The sequence below is a fragment of the Eubalaena glacialis genome, chromosome 3 (genome assembly GCF_028564815.1).
Source record: "Eubalaena glacialis isolate mEubGla1 chromosome 3, mEubGla1.1.hap2.+ XY, whole genome shotgun sequence".
Classification (NCBI taxonomy): domain Eukaryota; kingdom Metazoa; phylum Chordata; class Mammalia; order Artiodactyla; family Balaenidae; genus Eubalaena; species Eubalaena glacialis.
The window spans coordinates 119,995,082-120,015,529 of NC_083718.1; the positions used below are offsets into that span (position 1 = coordinate 119,995,082).

Consider the following 20,448-nt stretch of genomic DNA (forward strand, 5'->3'; position numbering starts at 1 on the left):
GATGATTGAATGTGAAGGAAGAGGGTAGTTTCTCGGGGGAGAAATATTTCCTGTGTTTTCATTGAGGATTAGCCTGTTGATGAGGAAATTCAGAGAGCAAAGGCCAGATAGCTTTTGGTTAAACATTTTGCATAATTCAGACTGAATAATCCTACAATTCCTGGTAACTAAATTTGAATCTTTGGCAAACTTTGGAACTAGATGGGGAGTTATCAGATCTGCCTGCAGGCTAAAACTAGCAATCCATTACTGGGTCAATGATTTTTGCATTCTAGTCGGATTGTTTTAGGTTTTTTGCAAACAGCAGAGACCTAAGGACAGTAAGAAAAAGGAGGAAAATTGCCAGGATATACATACTCAAACTGAAACCACAAAATCATTAGGAACATAGAGTCGCTCTTTTCTCTCAAGCTCACCCTTGTCTCTATGGATCTGCTTCATTCTGTTCTGTTTTCTCATAACTTCGTTTCCCTGTGGTTCAGAGTTTACCTCATATTCCTTTAATTTAGCTGCCATGTCAATCTGACTCAACAGTTTCTCGATTTTAAATTCCCAAATGGGGAGTCTCATGGGCTCATACTAATTTTTTGAGCCAGTCAGCCAAGTCATAGGTGGTTGGCTAGCCTATGGATAGACTGGGTTTATGTCAGGTGCCTAATATTGGTTCAGTCAGCTGTGCTTCAGGGTCAAAGGCCAGAGTAGGTTTGAACAAAGCAGCAGAGTCTGTGGACAGGGCAGAGTCTTGCATATAAATAGACAGGCAATGGTTGGTGTCTCATGTATAGCTAGTTTCCTTCTGTTAAAAAGAGGTGAATCTGAACACTGAATTGTTGAGGAAAAAAATGCTGTGGGTGAGACCACCACCTTGGTCTTTTCTCTCTTTGAGTTTTGAAATTCAGTGATGATGACCTTCTTTTCTCTCCTGTTGAATGGTGTCCCCTGTACTACATCCCTTCAGTGAGAACACTTCTCTCCTGCCCCCACATAAAAATTGACATAATATAAAAAGCTACAGGAGAAGGGATTCTGAGAAGAAAATGGGCAAATCGGAAGAGGAGAAGAATGGGGGAAAAACTGGCTGGAAATGAGATCCTCAGTTTCCACCTAGAAATGTGATACATTCCACGATGCTAAGCCATAAATTAGATGATAAGGGGTGGTGATGGGAGGTTTGAGGAAGAGGAAGAGGGAAGGAGGTGGGGTTAAAACAAGGGGCAAAAGAGCCTGAAGGAGAGGATTTGGGATATTGGGCCTCAGAAGGTGGGAATTCCACCTTGATGTCTTTGAAGTGATATTGCCAAAGGATAGGACAAAAGGTGAACTTGAAATGGAGATGAACAACAGAGTCAGGCTGGCTTTCAGCTTTCCCTCTTCGCGAAAGCACTCATGAGCAAGTTCATGAGCAATCTCTGGGGCAGTACAGCTCAGCAGGAGTATCTCAACTTCTAACCAGCCCCAATTAGAGATGCTCCAGAAAACAAACATGGGCATGTTGCAGATATTTTTACTGGGCTATTATATTTTGGTTTGTCATTCTAGCAAATGGTCAGAGTTGCAGATGACGTTTAACTGTTGGGATAAATTTGTCTGGCTTTAAAACATAACATGACATTTTCATGGAGCACATAACCTTTAGGAAAAAGAGAAGGACCTCTTTATTTTTTCGTGTATCTTTATTTGGTTCTAACATTAACCATCCCTTCTGATCTGATGTCCTGTAGTCTGGCCTGCAAAAGCCACCTATGTCAGTCTTCCTAGATATTTGGTCTTGGGCACAGTGCTTACATTGCATAAATCACTAATCTTTTACCCTTCTTTATTGTCGATTAAAGAAGGGCCTGCCTGTTGAACTCCTGAATTTACCCTAGCTCAGATGCCCCTCCTCCTTGAAGCGTTCCTAGAGTTATGTGTCCCCTGTGCGGTCAGCACAAACTACTCTGTATTGCAGTTACTTATTTGCATGATGGTCTCTCTCACTAATCTGTGAACTCCTTTCCTGTATCCCCTGTGGCTTTTTCACTTCTGAGCCTCCAGTACTGAGCACAATGAGTGGCGCACTGTAGGTGCTCAATGAATGTTAGTTGAATTGAGTTGACAGTGCTTAATATGGTTTAGCATTCACAATGTTCTCAGGGCCCACTCTTCTAGGGGGCAGTTTTGGTGAAGTGGGAAGAGCATGGGAGTTGGAGTCAGGACACCTCTGTTCAAGCCTTTGCCTTGTTCTTTTTGAATGTATAGATTTGGTCACAGTCTCCCTGAGCTTTAGTTTCCTCCTATGTAAAATAGAAATAAGGATTCTTGCTGCTCAAGGCTTTTGTGAAGATGAAATGAAAAAGAAAAGTCTGTGTAATGTTAAAGTGCTATATATAAGCTGGATTTCATCAAAATCATCCTTTTGGAAATTCAGAAAGTAATCCTCCTTAGTGCTTGCTCCAAGACAGATCTTTCTTCTGCGGCTCTGTAGCAAACATGTCATAGAGTTGAAAGCTGTGCTGTTATGAGAATAATAAATAGGAAACATGTAGTATAGTGCCTAGCATACAGTAGTCACTCAAAGAATGAGAGCTGCCATTACTGTTATTTCTACTACTGTTATTAGGATAATGTAACATTTCCTCGGCTGGCTCAGAGGAAAGCAGTTGGGTGAACAGAGAAGGGTAGTGGATCTCCAGTCTTCACATGGTTCTGTAACCCTCCATCCTTAGCAGACAACTGATTTCTTGGCTCCGTTCTCCATACCCTAATCTTCACTTGTGTGCTGGGAGGATGACTTTGAGCTCAGAGAAGAGGAGCTATAAAAATCCAGGTGAGTGTTGCTGTCCTCTTGAGCATGTACTTAATTCTCTTATTATCTGTGTCTGTCAGACAGTGGAGCCTCTATTGAGGATGGTGAGGCTATAAAAATATCTGCATTTATCCATAAGGCTGATACACTACTTTATTTGGAAGTTAAGGTGGAGATAGAAACCTTTCAAGTTGATGCCGTTGAGCCTTGTTAATTTGTGAAAGGGTTTTGTACTTGCCCTTTCTTTTTTTTTAACCATTCTTAATTTTCCAATCCTGCTTTTTGTTGGCTTCAAATGTGCTCACAAGAGTTCTGCCAGCTTTAGTTGGAAGGAATATATTTCCGAGCTTAGTTGGACATCAGTTGATTTTGGGCCCTGCCCAGACTTTTGACAGAGAAGGTAGTGTTAAGGGGGTTGATGGTGTCTAGACAGTAAAATCAGAAACTGTGTGATTTATGTTGTATTATAGACATTCACTTCCCGGATTAGAAAAAGGAAACTGGTTTTTATCTAAGGAAGTTACATTAAAAACCAAAGCCCTTGGGTATTTCTGACGTATGAAAATTTACAGCTTGCCTAGTTTTACATAACATTCTCCAGCCCCTTCAAAGACAAGAATTATTGAGAGTGTTACTGTGTAGAGCCAGAGATGAGAATAGACTTCCAAGTTTCAGGAGGCAATTCATAGAACTATATAGTGATCTTCCCAGCTACTCACCTCTGGTTAGACCCCTATAAGCTTACAACACAGTTTGGTTATTGCACACCAGTTTCAGAGAGATAATGGAAAGTTGGAGAGGAGAGTGGCTAATAGCAAAAAAGGATGGAGTTGTTTGGGACTATAAAGAAGATTGAAGATCTGACTCAGGGATCCAAAAAATTGGACTTTGCCTTAAAGAAAAAGCATGCTCTTGATTAGGAAAAAGTATAATAAAAATTTTTTAAATTCCTCAATCATACCACAGTATTTTTTGTTTCTTTTTAGGTTGCTTAATGCTTGTAAACATCAGATATTCATTACTGTGGAAAATACTGGAAAGACAGAATCTTAATAAGCTAGGCAAATTTGTGTGGAATTAAAGGTTTTTAAAGCCTATGATAGCTTTTGTTTTGCTTTGACTTGGATAATCATCCAGAGCTTCAACTAAAACTCTTAATTTCTTTCAGAAAAGTATAAATTCCTCTATGGAGAGACTATGAGACATCATATCAAAGGCTGCTCTCTGAACTGTTTTAGAACACATGCATTTAAAGTGCTGTAGTCTTAGTTTATGAATTAAACTGCTTTTCTATCATTCTTTTAAAAGTTATTAATTGCTCTTAAAATAGGAAAATTAGTCATCAAACTTCATTCATTACCAAGGAATTGTTTTATGTCCTTATCAGAGCCTAGGTTACTCTACTAGATTTAATTTCAATTTAATAGTTTTCTTCAGATTGTACCTGAGTCCTAACAGGGCACTCAACAAGTGTTAGTTGAACTGTATGTTGAGCTGTTTCTAAACCTTACACGGAAAGCACTTACTTAGTGTATAGTAGCTACATAATTAAAATTATTTTAAAGAGCAGTTTCAGAAATAGTCATTATTTGATATTAATATCAGATATTAGAAAATAGAGAAGAGTTTAATGTATCAATATAATGTATTGATTGCTAAATACTCATGATATGTATGATATGCAGAACTCTTTTGTAGCAGCTGGGGATAGTGATAAAAGCCTTTTCCACAGCATTGTAGCCCTTTAGCAGGAAGATGTAGAGATCAGAACTCCATCAGACATCTGGGAAGCTGAAGACACTTGTTCAACATGTCACTCAAGTTCGTGATGTCTAGATTGTTGATTTCCTAGGGTGATAGTCTCCATCCTTCTGTAGTTGCCACAGGTTTAGCACAATGCTGGGAATGTAAGAGATATACTGGGAGATTCTTGATTAATTGGCGAATTGTCTGTATAGAAGGAGGCTTTGGAAACTAGCATAAGCTGAAACATTAGTACTTCACCAATGCTAATTATGGTAGAATGCAACGATGGGAAAACTGCAGAAATAACAATAATAATGGTCACCATTAATTAATGATAATAATAGTCACCATTAATTAAGCACTTATTATTAAGCACTTAATTCTTCTAACAGCTCTATGAATTTCATATTATTATCACAGTCTTCCAGATGGGCAAACTGAAGTTCAGAGAAGCTAAGTAACTTGACTAAGATCACAAGCTTAGTAAATACTAGAGTTTTTAAGATTCAGATTTAGTCTGTCTTGAGTCCAAAAACCATCCTCATTTTTTATTGAAATATAGTTGACATACAGTATCATATTAGTTTTGGGTATACTACATAATGATTTGATGGTTGCATACATTATGAAATGGTCACAACAATAAGTCTAGTAACCATCTGTCCCCACACAGAGTTATTACAATATTATTGACCATGTTCCTTGTGCTGTATATTACATCCCTGTGGCTTATTTTATAACTAGAGGTTTGTACCTCTTAATCCCCTTCACCTATATCACCCCCACCACACACACCCCTCCCCTCTGGCAACCACCCATTTGTTCTCTGTATCTTTGAATTAGTATTCATTTTGTTTTGTTTATTTGTTTTGTTTTTATATTCCACATATAAATGAGATCATATGGTATTTGTCTTTCTTTATCTGACTTATTTCACTTAACATAATACCTTCTAGATCCATCCATGTCACATATAACAAGATTTCTTTTTTTATATGGCTGAGTAATATTCTATTATGAATACACATACACACACATACACACACACACACACACACACATATATATATATATATATATATATATATATCATATCCTCTTTATCCATTCATCTATCAATGGATATTTAGGTTGCTTCTATATCTTGGCTATTATAAATAATGCTGCAGTGAATATTGGTGTGCATATATCTTTTTGATTAGTATTTTTGTTTTCTTCAGATAAATACCCAGAAGTGAAATTGCTGGATCATGTGGCAGTTCTATTTTTAATTTTTTGAGGAAAATCTGTACTGTTTTCCATAGTGGCTGCACCAATTAACAATCCCACTAACGGTGCTCAAGAGTTCCCTTTTCTCCACATTCTCACCAACACTTGTTATTTTTTGTCTTTTTGATGGTAGCCATTCTGACAGGTGTGAGTTGGTATGTCATTGTGGTTTTGATTTGCATTTCCCTGATGATTAGTGATATTGAGCATCTTTTCATGTGCCTGTTGGCCATCTCTATTTCTTCTCTGGAAAAATGTCTATTCAGTTCCTCTTTCCATTTTTAAATCAGGTTGTTTGGTGTTTTGATGTTGAGTTGTATATGGGTTCTTCGTATATTTTGGATATTAACCCCTTATCGAATATATCATTTGCAGTTATCTTCTCCCATTCAGTAGGCTGTCTTCATTTTGTTGATAGTCTCCTTCACTGTGTAAAAGCTTTTTAGTTTGCTGTAGTATTTTTTATTTTGTTTCCCTTGCCAGGGGAGACAGATCCAGAAAAATATTGTTAAAACTGATATCAAAGAGCATACTGCCTATGTTTTCTTCTACAATTTTGATGGTTTCAGGTCCTACATTTAAATCTTTAATCCATTTTGAGTTTATTTTTGTATACAGAGTGAGGAAGTAGTCCAGTTTGATTCTTTTGCATATAGCTGTCTATTTTTCTCAACACCCACCACTTATTGTTTATTTAGTAGCATGTTGTTTACACTCCACACGTTTGTGGGTTTTGAAGTTTTTTTCTTGTAGTTGATTTCTAGTCTCATACTGTTGTGGCTAGAAAAGATGCTTGATATGATTTCAGTCTTCTTAAATTTACTGAGACTTGTTTTGTGGCCTAGCATGTGATCTGTCCTGGAGAATGGTACATGTGCACTTGAAAAGAATGTGTATTCTGCTGATTTTGGATGGAATATTATTTATATTTTATATTTATCTATTAATTCCATCTGGCTAACATATTACTTAAGGTCAGTGTTTCCTTATTGATTTTCAGTCTGGATGATCTGTCCATTGATGTGAGTGGGGTGTTAAAGTCCCCTACTATTACTGTATTACTGCAGATTTCTCCCTTTATGTTTGTTAATAGTTGCTTTATGTATTTAGGTGCTTCTATGTTAGGTGCATATATTTTTACGATTGGTGTATCTTCTTATTGGATTGATTCCTTTATCATTATGTAATGTCCTTCTTTGTTTCTTGTTACAGTCTTTGTTTTAAAGTCTATTTTGTCTGATATAAGTATTGCTAACCCAGCTTTCTTTTTGTTTTCATCTGCATGGAATACCTTTTTCTCTCCCCTAACTTTAAGCTTGTGTGTGTTTTTCTATCTGAAATGAGTCTCTCATAGGCAGCATATATTTAGGTCTTGTTTTTGTGTCTATTCAGCCACTCTGTGTCTTTTGATTGGAGCATTTAGTTCGTTTACATTTATAGTAATTATTGATAGGTATGTACTTATTTGCATTTTGTTAACTGTTTTCTGGTTGTTTTTGAAGTTCTTTTTTGTTCCTTTCTTCCCTTGTGATTTGATGACTATATTTAGTGTTATGTCTGGATTCCTTTCTCTTCTTTGTGTGTATTTATATAGGTTTTTGGTCATTTGGTTTGTGGTTACCATGAGGTTCATATATAACAACATATATATTATTATTTTCAGTTGATGATCTTTTAAGTTTGAACACATTATAACAACCTGACATTTTAACTCCCTGCACCATGTTTAATATTTTGATGTCATATTTTACATCTTTTTGTTTTGTGTATCCCATAACTACTTATTGTGGATACAGATGATTTTGCTACCTTTGTCTTTTAACTTTCCTACTAGCTTGATAAGTGGTTGATCTACTACATTTATTGTATTTTTGCCCTTTCCAGTGAGATTTTTTTCCTTTTGTAATTTTCATATTTCTCATTGTGTCCTTTCCTTTTCCACTTAGAGAAGTCCCTTTAACATTTCTTATAAAGCTGGTTTAGTGGTGCTGAACTTTTTTAGCTTTTGCTTGTCTATAAAACTCTATCCCTCCTTCAAATCTGAATGATAGCCTTGTTGGGTAGAGTATTCTTGGTTGTAGGTTTTTTTCATTTCATCACTTTAAATATATCATGCCACTTCCTTCTGGCCCACAAAGTTTCTGCTGAAAAGTCAGCTTATTGTCTTATCGGAGTTCCTTTGTATGTAACTTGTTGCTTTTCCCTTGCTGCTTTTAATATTCTCTCTTTATATTTATGCCGTTTTACGAAAAGACAACCTACAGAATGGGAGAAGATATTTGCAAATGATGCAACAGACAAGGCCTTAATCTCCAAAATATATAAACAGCTCATACAACTCAAGAACAAAAAAACAAACAACCCAATTGAAAAATGGTCAGAAGACCTTAATAGACATTTCTCCAAAGAAGACATACAGATGGCCAAGAGGCACATGAGAAGATGCTCAACACCACTAATTATAAGAGAAATGCAAATCAGAATTGCAATGAGGTATCACCTCACACCGGTTAGAAGGGGCATCATCGGAAAATCTACAAACAACAAATGCTGGAGAGGGTGTGGAGAAAAGGGATCCCTCTTGCACTGTTGGTGGGAATGTAAATTGATACAGCCACTATGGAGAACAGTATGGAAGTTCCTTAAAAAACTAAAAATAGAATTACCATATGACCCAGCAATCCCACTACTGGGCATATACCCAGAGAAAACCATAGTTCAAAAAGACACATGCACCCCAGTGTTCATTGCAGCACTATTTACAATAGCCAGGTCATGGAAGCAACCTAAATGCCCATCGACAGACGAATGGATAAAGAAGATGTGGTACATATATACAGTGGAATATTACTCAGCCGTAAAAAGGAACACAGTTGGGTCATTTGTAGAGACATGGATGGACCTAGAGACTGTCATACAGATTGAAGTAAGTCAGAAAGAGAAAAACAAATATCATATATTAACATATATGTGGAATCTAGAAAAATGGCACAGATGAACTGGTTTGCAAGGCAGAAATAGAGATACAGATGTAGAGCACAAATGTATGGACACCTAGTGGGGAAAGCTGAGGGGAGCGGGGTGAGATGAATTGGGAGATTGGGGTTGACATATATACACTAATATGTATAAAATAGATAACTAATAAGAACCTGCTGTATAAAAATAAATTAATTAAATTAAATTAAAAAAAAGACATACAGATGGCCAGTAGGTACATGAAAAGATGCTCAACATCACTAATCATAGAGAAATGCAAATCAGAACTACAGTGAGGTACCACCTCACACTGGTCAGAATGGCCATCATTAAAAAGTCTACAAATAACAAATGCTGGAGAGGGTGTGGAGAAAAGGGAACCCTCCTACACTGTTGGTGGGAATGTAAGTTGGTACAGCCACTATAGAAAACAGTATGGAGGTTCCTCAGAAAACTAAAAATAGAATTACCATATGATCCAGCAATCCCACTCCTGGGAATATACCCGGGCAAAACTATCATTCAAAAAGGTACATGCACCTCTATGTTCATAGCTGCACTGTTCACAATAGCCAAAAGATGGAAACAACCTAAATGTCCATCAACAGATGAATGGATAAAGAAGATGTGGTACGTATATACAGTGGAACACTACTCAGCCATAAAAAAGAACGAAACAATGCCATTTGTAGCAACATGGCTACAGCTAGAGATTATCATACTAAGTGAAGTAAGTCAGAAAGAAAGAGAAAGACAAATACCATATGATATCACTTATATGTGGAATCTAAAATATGGCACAAATGAACCTATCTAAAAAACAGAAACAGACTCATAGAGAACAGACTTGTGGGTGCCAAGAGGAGGGGGGGGAGAGAGAGGCATGGACTGGGAGTTTGGGGTTGGTAGATGAAAACTATTACATTTACAATGGATAAGCAACAAGGTCCTACTGTATAGCACAGGGAATTATACTCAATATCCTGTGATAAGCCATAATGGAAAAGAATATAAAAAAGAAAAAAAAAAAAGGTCATGAAGAACCTAGGGGCAAGATGGGAATAAAGACACAGACCTACTAGAGAATGGACTTGAGGATATGGGGAGGGGGAAGGGTATGCTGTGACAAAGTGAGAGGGTGGCATGGACATATATACACTACCAAACGTAAAATAAATAGCTGGTGGGAAGCAGCCGCATAGCACAGGGAGATCAGCTCGGTGCTTTGTGACCACCTAGAGGGGTGGGATAGGGAGTGTGGGAGGGAGGGAGACGCAAGAGGGAAGAGATATGGGAACATATGTATATGTATAACTGATTCACTTTGTTATAAAGCAGAAACTAACACACCATTGTAAAGCAATTATACAGATATATAAAGATGTTAAAAAAAAAAGAATGTATATATGTGTATAACTGAGTCACTTTGCTGTACATCAGAGATTAACACAACATTATGAATCAACTATACTTCAATAAAAAAAATATAAACAATATATCTGCCATTTTAATTACAATGTGTCTTAGTGTGGTCCTCTTTGGGTTGATCCTGTTTGGGGCTCTGTGATTCTTGGCCTTGGATATCTATTTCCTTCCCTAGGTTAGGGAATTTTTCAGATATTATTTCTTCAAATAAGTTCTCTGCCCCTTTCTCTCCTCCTTCGGGGACCCTTATAATACAAATGTTAATACACTTGATGTTGTCCCAGAGGTCTTTAAAACTGTTCTTTTAAAATTCCTTTTTCTTTTTCTGTTCAGCTTGGTTGATTTCCACTACTTTTGTCTTTCAGATCGCTGATCCTTTTTCTGTATCATCTGATCTACTACTGATTCCTTCTAATGTATTTTTTATTTCAGTTACTGTATTCTTCAGCTCTGTTTGGTTCTTTATATTTTCTAATTCTTTATTGAAATTCTCACTGTGTTCATCCATTCTTCTCTCAAGTTTGTTGAGCATCTTTATGATCATTACCTTGAACTCTTTATCAGTTAGCTTGCTATCTCCACTTTGTTTAGTTCTTTTTCTGAGGTTTTTGTCTTGTTCCTTCATTTGGAACGTATTTTTCTGTCTCCTCATTTTTGTTCAATTCTCTTTGTTTATTTCTATGTATTAGATAGGTCAGTTGGGTTTTCCAGTCTTGGAGAAGTCGCCTTATGTAGGAGACAAACTGTGGGTCCCAGCAGCACACTCCCCTCTGATCGTCAGAGCTATATGCTCTAGGGGTGCCCCCTGTATGGGCTGTGTGCAGCCCCCTGTTGTGGCAGGGCAGGCTACCATGGGTGCACTGGTAGGTAGGGCTGGCCCTGGCTGGGTTGGCTCTGAAGCCATGCCTTGTGTGGTGGTGGCAGACCCATTGCAGGACAATGCAGCCTTCTTGTGTGTTTGGCTCTTCGGCCCAGGAGGGTGTGGGGCTGCTGTCAGCCTGCTGGTGGGTGGGGGCATAGTCCCTGCATGCCTGTCTGCATGGCCCAGCAAGGCTTGGGCCTGGGTGCTCGCATGACTGTTGGCAAGGCCCCGGGGGGCAAAACGCATCCTCTTAATTATCATCCTGTCATAGAATTTTTATTCACCTTCACCACTAGTTTCTCATAAGAAGTTTTCTTTTGACCCCCCCTAGTCTGCTAAACAGAGCTCTCTGGGTATCCACATATCATATCCCGAAAGCTAAGGGCCCTTTGAAAATAGATCTTCCCCATTATCATCTTGATTTTTGTTCTGGTTATTTAATGCTGCCTAACAAATTATGCCAAAACTTAGTGGCTTAAAGCAATGACAGAATTTAATTTGCTCATGAATTTGCAATTTGGGCAGGACTTAGTAGGGATAGCTCACCTCTGCTTTGCTTGCTGTCAGCTGGGGTGGCTCAAACAGGAATAGAATAATTATTTACATTTCTGGCAAGTGATGCTGGAAAGACTCAAACAACTGGGGACTGGTATAGCTGAGGCTTCACAGGCCTCTCTCTCCCTCTCTATGTGGATTTGCCTGTGGTCTCTCCAGTATGGTGGCATCAGGGTTGTTGGGCTTCCTATATGTCAGCTCAGGGCACCCAAGAGACAGAGGCACAGAGAAAAAGGGAGAGGGGGTAAAGGAGAGAGAGAGAGAGAGAGAGAGAGAGAGCGAACAAGCACACACACATGTGCCAGGTGGAAGCTGTATTGCCCTTTCTAACGTAGTCTCAGAAATCTTGCATCATCACAGTTTTTTTTCATTAGAAGCAAGCCACTAAGGCAGACGCATATTCAAAGGAAGGGGAGTTAATTTTTACCATTTGTTGGAAGAATGTCAAAGAATATGTGAACTTGTTTAAAAACTCCATGGTACCATGCATCTTACTTGAGTAGCTCCTCTGCTGTCTCAACTTTAGGCGATAGGGCTGGCCCTGGGCAGAAATGTGAAAGAAGTATGAGCTGTCAACAACATCCATCACTCCCCAGTTGTGGCCCTCGCCTCTTCCAGGGCCTCTCTTCCCACTGGTAATGGTCCTGTGTGGCTGTGGAGCTTCTCTGCTCTCCCAAACTCAGAACTTTCCAGCTCTCCTGCTCCACACCCTTCCTTACCTCCACCATAATACTCATCTAGATGATTAATTCTCTGGGCACCATTACCAGTGCAGCCAGCAGAGCTCCTGCAGCACCAGCACCAGCCAGTACCTGAGCCAGCTCTGACCAAGGCTCATGGTGTGCCAATATTGCCATAGTACACATTTTCATGAGCCATACATTATTGCTTTCTCATATTTTTTATTAACGATAAGCCACGGCTTTCCCAGGATATTTCTGCCAAAACCTTCATTGTCCACTTTAGTATATCACACTCTTCTGTTCTCTGAAATATTAAATCAACATGAGTGGCATAAATGGAAGACATTAGCTTTGGTATGGCAAACACCTGTTTGATGGCATAGAAAAGAGGTGGGTTTGCCTTCCTAGGAAGAAAACAGTGGCTGCCGGAACAGAGCAGGATTTTTCTTCTTTGGCTCCTTTGATGATTTTGATATGCTGGAAAATAAAATATAGCACCTCGGGATTTTCATAAATCTTGCTGCATATTTTTCTCAAGTTTATGAAAATGCATTTTTAGAAAATAAAATACTAAAATCTTTTTAGAGCTTTGAGGAATAATAGGGAATACTTTTTTGTGTTAGTAAAAGAAATTATTGTACAGTTGTCCCTTGGTATCCTTGAGGGATCCCTGCAGATACCAAAATCCACAGATGCTCAAAGTCCCTTATATAAAATGGAATAGAATTTGCATATAACCTACCCGCGCACATTCTCCCTTGTACTTTACATCATCTCTAGATTACTTATAATACCGAATACAATGTAAGTGCTGTGAAAATAGTTGTAAGTACAAGGTAAGTGGTATGTAAATAGTTGCTGGTGCACAGCAAATTCAAGTTTTGATTTTTGAAACTTTCTGGAATTTTTTAAAAATATTTTTGATCCACAGTTAATTGAATCTGCAAATGCAGAACCCTCAGATATGGAGGGCCAACTGTAGTTCTGCCTGGAATTTCTTCTGCTGTATTTCCCAAACATCATATTTTCATTGTGTTCTCAAAGCTGAAATAATCTGCAGGATTTATGTTGTAAGGGCCAGTGACTCTATACCTTGTTTTAATCATCTTATAAATTGCATAGTGGTCTATTAAGGCACGAATCAAGTCCATTTTCTGATTATAAAATATTATAAAATATAAAAATATTTTATAATCAGAAAATGGACTTGATTCGTGCCTTAATAGACCACTATGCAATTTATAAGATGTAGACATGGTACATGGACCATGGTACATGTAGACATGGTCCTTAAGGCTTTGATTTAACTCCTGATTCTTAATCACTTCGTCATACATGAGCAGTGCGTCTTATGCTATTTAATCCCGCTTCCATAAGCAGCTGTCTTCAATCTTTGCTATTGAGGAGGATTCAATATGCTGTACCAGGGATTCTGGTATGTTACTGCAGTGCCAGATTATAAGGCTGAGTTCAGACACAGTTGAGTGTCACCATCACTAGTGGCCATTTGGTGAGTATTTACTGTGTGACAGGATCTTGAGATTTTTATCTCATGAAATCCTCTAAGGTAGATGTTAATATCCACATTTTACAAGCAACAAAACTAAGGCTCCAAGAGATTAAATAATTTGCCCAAGGTTACTTACCAGTACATGTTGCAAACTTGATTCTAAACTGGACTTTCTGACTCGCCAGCCCTTGCTGTTAGCCTAATATACTCTACTACCACCATTAGTTGTAAAGAATTACTTTACTAATTCTCCATTCTTTTACCCCCTCCCACTGCCTTATCGTAATGCAGACAGCTCCCAGTTGCTAGAGGATGCTCTTTCTTTCCAGTGGTATTGCTATAAATAAATCCTTTTCCTCATGCACTGTGAGGTAACATTCATGTAAGAAGAGAATCCAAATAAAATTCTGAGAGTTTGCAGAGTTTCTATTTGCATGAGAGACAAAGAAGCCTTATAGGGTTCAGTGACATTGAGTTGCCATGTAATGAATATCTTTTTATAATTGAGTTGAACTCCTAGGAAGCATTGGAATTGATAGTCAGCCTTGGATTGAGACAGTGAAGCAAGGAGGAAGGACCTGGGCTGCCTCCCACTGCCCTGTGTTAATTGGACTATTATATGAGCAAGCCTGGGGGAGACATATGCAGAGTTCAGTGAGATGATAAACTATGAGAAACTGAAAGAGTAACTCTAGTGAAAGGAATACTGCTAAGCAAGAAATACCTTTAAAAATTAGGAAGGTGGAAGGTGTAGTGTGCTTCCAACTCTTACAAAAGTTGCTGGAGAAAGAAAGGATGGAGCAGAGACTCCCAGATTGGTACCCACATTGAAGCAGTGAAAATCAGGATTCAAAGCCTCGTCAGGTGACTCTAAAGTCGGTGACAATGAGATGAGTTTGCCATACAAAAGTTCATGATAGTTGAGGGTCTGATGACAATCCCCTTTTAACTTCAGCTTGTGTTGTCATCTAGCCAACTCTTATGATAAAAGTCCTACATGAGGTCAATGTGCTAGGTACTGCACCATAGTCTACTAGCGTTGGGGGTGGGAAGAAGAATAAACAGACAACTGTAACAGTGATAAGAACTATGATTGAGAGAAACACTGAGTACAGTGGTTTAAAATAGGTAGGTCTAGGAGGACTTACCATAAGTGTTGTAATCTGAGATGAGATGAACATTTATTTGTTTTTAAGGATATTTTTATTACTTTCAGATGCATGTGTTTGTATACATTTATCGCAGAGAAACGAAAACTTTAAAAACTTATATAGTACTATGTTGAATAAGAGTGAGTGGTGACAGTGAATATCCCTGCTTTGTTCCTGATCTAAGAAAGAAAGTATTTAGTCTGTCACCACTAAGTTTAACGTCATCTGTAAGGTTTTTATAGGTGATGTTTACCAAGTTGAGGAAGTTCTCCTCTATTCTTATGTTTTTGAGTGTTTTTGTCATGAGTGAGTGTTGAATTTTTAATGTTTTTCTGCGTCTATTGATATGGTAATATGATTTTTCTTTTTTAACCTGTTATATGGTAGATTGCGTTATTTATTCTTGAAATATTAGACCAGCCAACTTGATTATAGTATACAGTTTTTTATATATTTCTGAATTCTATTTGCTAATATTCACTTATGGATGTTTGTGTCTATGTTTATGAGGGATATTGGTCTGTAGTTTTCTCTGTGTGTACTGTCTTTGTCTGGTTTTGGTATTAGGATAATCCCAGCTTAATAAAATCAATTGGAAAATGTTCCATCATCTTCTTTTTTCTGGAAGAGATTGTGTAAAATTGGTGTTAAATCTTCCTCAAACATTTGGCAGAACTTTCCAGTGAAACCATCTGGGCCAGGAGAGTTCTTTTTCGAAGTTTTAAAATTATCAATTCAATTTCCTTAATAATTATAGCACTATTCAAATGATCAGTTTCATCTTGTGTGAGTTGTGGTGGTTTGTGTTTTCCAAGGGATTGGTCTGTTTCAATCTAAGTCGTCAAATTTATGAGTGTAGAGTTGTTGGTAGTATTCCCTTATTATTTCTTATATGTCTTCAGGGTCTATAGTAATAGCCCCATTTCATTCTTGATATTGGTAATCTGTGTCTTCTCTCTTTTTTTGTCAGTCTTGCTAGCAGATTGTCAATTTTATTGATCTTTTCAAAGAACCAGCTTCTTGTAACATTGATTTTCTCTATCGCTTTTTCTGTTTCGATGCCATTGATTTCTGCTCTTATCTTTATTATTTTCTTCCTTCTACTTGCTGTGATCTCAGGGGGCTTTTGCTCTTATTCTATGTTCTTGAGGTGAAAGCTTAGATTATGTATGACTTTTCCTCTTTTTCAATCTAAGCCTTTAGTGCTCTAATTTTCCTTCTTAGCACTACTTTAGCTGTGTTCCACAAATTTTGATATTTTTATTTTCATTCATTTCACTGTATTTTTTAATTTCCCTGAGACTTTGTCTTTGACCCATTGACCACTTAGAAGTGTGTTGTTTAGTTTCCAGGTATTTGAAGCTTTTCCTGTTATCTTTCTGTTATTAATTTCAGGTTTGATTCCATTGTGGTCAGAGAACCCACTGTATAAGCTCATTTTTTTTTAACTGATGAGATTTGTTTTATGGCCCAGGATATACTAAGTTAACCACGTCTTAGTATATGTTCTGTGGGCACTTGAAAAGAATGTGTATTCTGCTGTTGTTGGATGTTCTATAAATGTCGATTAGATGCTGTTGGTTGATGATGTTGTTGAGTTCTTCTGTATCCTTCCTGATTTTACATGTAGTTGTTCTATCAATTGCTGAAAGAAGGGTGTTGAAGTCTCCAATCATATTTGTTGATTTGTCAGTTTCCCTTTTCTGTTCTATCAGTTTTGCTTAACATATTTTACAGCTCTATGGTTTGGTGCTTAGCCATTTAGGATTGCTAATGTCTAATGCTAATTGTTTATGTCTTCCAGACAGATTGTCCGTTTTAGCATTTTGTAATGTCTCACTCTCTCTGGTAGTTTTCTTTGCTCTGAAGTCTATTTGACATTTATATAACTGCTCCTGTTTTGTTTTGACTAAGGTTTCCATGCTACATTTTCTGTCTTATTTTCAAACCTACCTATGTCATTATGTTTGAAGTGAGTTTTTTGTGGACAACATATACTTCTGTTAGATTTTTTAACCACTTCAAACTCTGACTTTTAACTGGTATATTTAGATCATTTGCAGTTAATGTAATTATTGATATTTTAGAGCTAAGTCAGCCATTTTATTTTTTGTTTTCTGTTCTATTTTTCAATTCTCTGCTTTCTTCTTCCTACCTTCCTGTGGATTATGAACAATCTTTAGAACTTTATTTTTATTTATCTATAGTGTTTTTGAGTATATCTCTTTGTATAGCTTTTTTAGTGATTGCTCTAGATATATTACATATACATAACTTATCAGTTTGAGACATTTTATCAGCTTGAGTGAAGTATCAAAGCCTTTCCTTCCTTTACTTCCCTTTACCTTCCTTAATTTATAATATAATTGTCTTAAATATTTCCTCTACCTACGTTTGGAATCACATCAGAAGTTATTATAATTCTTGCTTCAAATGTCAAGCATTATTTAGAAAACTCAAGAGGAGAATGGCATTGAATTATTCATATTTTTATTGCATGTTGCTTTTCTTCTTTCCTGATGTTCTAAGATCTCTTCTTTTATTATTTCCTGTCTGTTAAGAGAACTTTCTTTAGCCTTTTTTTTTTTTTTTTTTTTTTTTTAGGGTAGGCCTCCTTGTGACAAATTCTCATAGCTTTCATTAATCTGAGACTGTCTTGAATTTCATTCCTGAAGAGTATTTTCATTCCTGAAGAATATTTTCGTTGATATAGGATGTTGGATTAACAATTTTTTTTTTTTGCAGGGGGAGCAGTTATTTGAAAAATGTTCTGTTTCCTTCTAGTCTTCACGGTTTCTGGTGAAAATCCACTCTTATTTGAATTGTTTTGCCTCTATAGATAAGTTGTTGTTTCTTGCTGCTTCTACGATTTTTGTGTGTTTTTAATTTTCAGAAGTTTGACCATGATGTGTCTTGGTGTGGATTTCTTTGAGTTTATTTTCTTCGGAATTTGTTCTGCTTCTTGAATCTGTAGGTTTATGTCTTTTGCCAACTTTGGGAAGTTTTCAGCCGTTATTTCTTTGAGTGCTTTTTCAGCTGTACCCTCTTTCTCCTCTCCATCTGGGATTCAATGACATGATGTTAGAATTTTTTTGTAGTCCCACAGGTTCCTTTGGCTCCTCTTTATATCTCTATTTCTTTGCTACAACCTTCTGTTTTTCCCTTTGTTTCAGGCATTTTGTAATTGCTCATCAGAATATTTTTATGATGGCTGCTTTAAAATCTTTGTCATATAATTCTAACATCTCTATCATCTTAGTATTGGTATCTGTTGATTCTTTTTAAAACTCAAATTGTGGTTTTCCTTGTCTTTGGGATAATGTATGACTTTTCAATTGAAACCTGAATATCTTAGGTGTTATAAGACTGTGGATTTTATTTAAACCTTTTGTTTTAATTAGCTTCCTCTGACACAGCTCTGGCAAGGGAAAAATGAGGGCACTGCTTCAGTACCTGTATCTGGCTTCTTTTGCTCAGTATAACCTCTTGAAATTTCTTTACCCATTATGTTTATCTATTATGTTGAATCCAAATTCAATATCTATTATGTTGAATCTGATCAATTTTGGGAGAAATGACATCTTAACAATATTGAATTATACAGAGAAGACCCAAATATTTATTTAGGTCTTATTTAGTGTCCCCCTGCAATGTTTTGTAATTTTGCAGTTTCCTTAACTAGTTCATCTTTTTGGTGCTATTATAAATGGTATTGTTTCTTAAAATTTATTTTCCAGTTGTTTATTGCTAGTATATAGAAATACAATTGTTTAAAGTGTGTATAGTGACTATATACACAACCTTGCTAAATATACTCATTAGTTCTATCAATTTTTTGTGGATTTTGTAGGATTTTCTATGTACATGATTATGTCATCTGAAAAAAAAAACATAGTTTTACTTCTTCCTCTCTCAACAATATATCTTTCTTTCCTCCCTCCCTCCCTCCTTTCCTTCCTTCTTTCCTTTCTTTTTTTTTTTCTTTCTGGACTTAACACTCTAACTAGGATGTTTAATACAACATTGAAAGAGGTTGTGAGAGTGAACTGTCCTAGCCTATTTCTGATCTTTAGGGAAAAAGCATTTAGTGTTTCACCATTAAATATGATGTTAGTTGTAAATTTTTCATAGATGCCCCTTGTTAGGTTGATACTCCTAATTTGCTAAGGATTTTTCTGAGTTTCATGAAAGGTATTAAATATTTTCATATAACTTTTCTGCAGCCATTGAGATAATCATATAATTTGCTATTCTGTTAATAGCAGAAGTGTTCTGTGAAGTGACATATTTTTTTTAAATGTAATAAATAATAACTATTTAAATCAATGATCTTTTAAACATAAAAGTATTCTTATTAAAAATTATCACAAGTTAAGGAGACCCATTTTCACCTTTATTTAATATTTTTCTTGAATTTCTGGCCAATGCAATAAAATATAAAACAGAAATAAGTGGCCTAGCACCATCATATGTGCTATGCTCACTTCCATCTAACCACTGCCCAGAAACACTCCCTCCTTAGGGCTTTGCACTGCCTGTTCTGTCTGCCTTGAACACTCCTCTCTTAGACATATGCATGGCCCACTTCCTCACTTTCATCAAGCCTTTCCTCAGAGAGGTCTACACAGACCACCTTATTTAAAATTGTGAAACCCTCCACCTCCTGCCTTCCTTGTCTCCCTTATTCTGCTCTGTTTTTCCATAGGATTTATCACCTTTTCACATACTATATTTATTATGTTTATTTATTGTTTTTATCCTCCACTAGAATGTAAACTCCACTAAAGCGGGAATTTTTGTGTGTATTATTCATATATGTTCTCCTATTGTCTAGTATCATGCCTAGTATAGTAGATGCTCATTAGATATGTATTGAATGAGTGAATAATTATTGGAAAGGAAGAGACTAAAATCATGATTATTTGCCTTGTTAAATTGTCTAATTAGAAATCCCAAGGCAATCAAATAGAGAACTATTAAAACTAATAGGCAACAACCTAAATGCCCATCGACAGACAAATGGATAAAGAAGATGTGGTAAATATATACAATGGAATATTTCTCAGTCATAAAAAGGAACGCAGTTGGGTCATTTGTAGAGATGTGGATGGGCCTAGAGACTGTCATACAGAGTGAAGTAAGTCAGAAAGAAAAAAACAAATATCGTATATTAACGCATATATGTGGAATCTAGAAAAATGGTACAGATGAACTGGTTTGCGGGGCAGAAATTGAGACACAGATGTAGAGAACAAATGTATGGACACCTAGGGGGGAAAGTGGGGTGGTGGTTGGTGGTGGTGGTGGTGGGATGAATTGGGAGATTGGGATTGACATATATACACTAATATGTATAAAACTGATAAGTAGTAAGAACCTGCTGTATAAAAAATAAATTAAATTAAATTAATAAATAAATATCACAATATATTATGAGGATATCCATTTTTTCTAAATGAATTTAGAAATTTAATCATCTTTAA

General features: G+C 36.7%; 1 protein-coding gene across 3 annotated transcripts in view; it reads left to right on the forward strand.

Moving 5' to 3' along the window:
• The window catches only part of DDAH1 (dimethylarginine dimethylaminohydrolase 1), a 244,529-nt gene that overhangs the window by 123,027 nt on the left and 101,054 nt on the right, over window positions 1-20,448 (forward strand). The window lies entirely within an intron of this gene.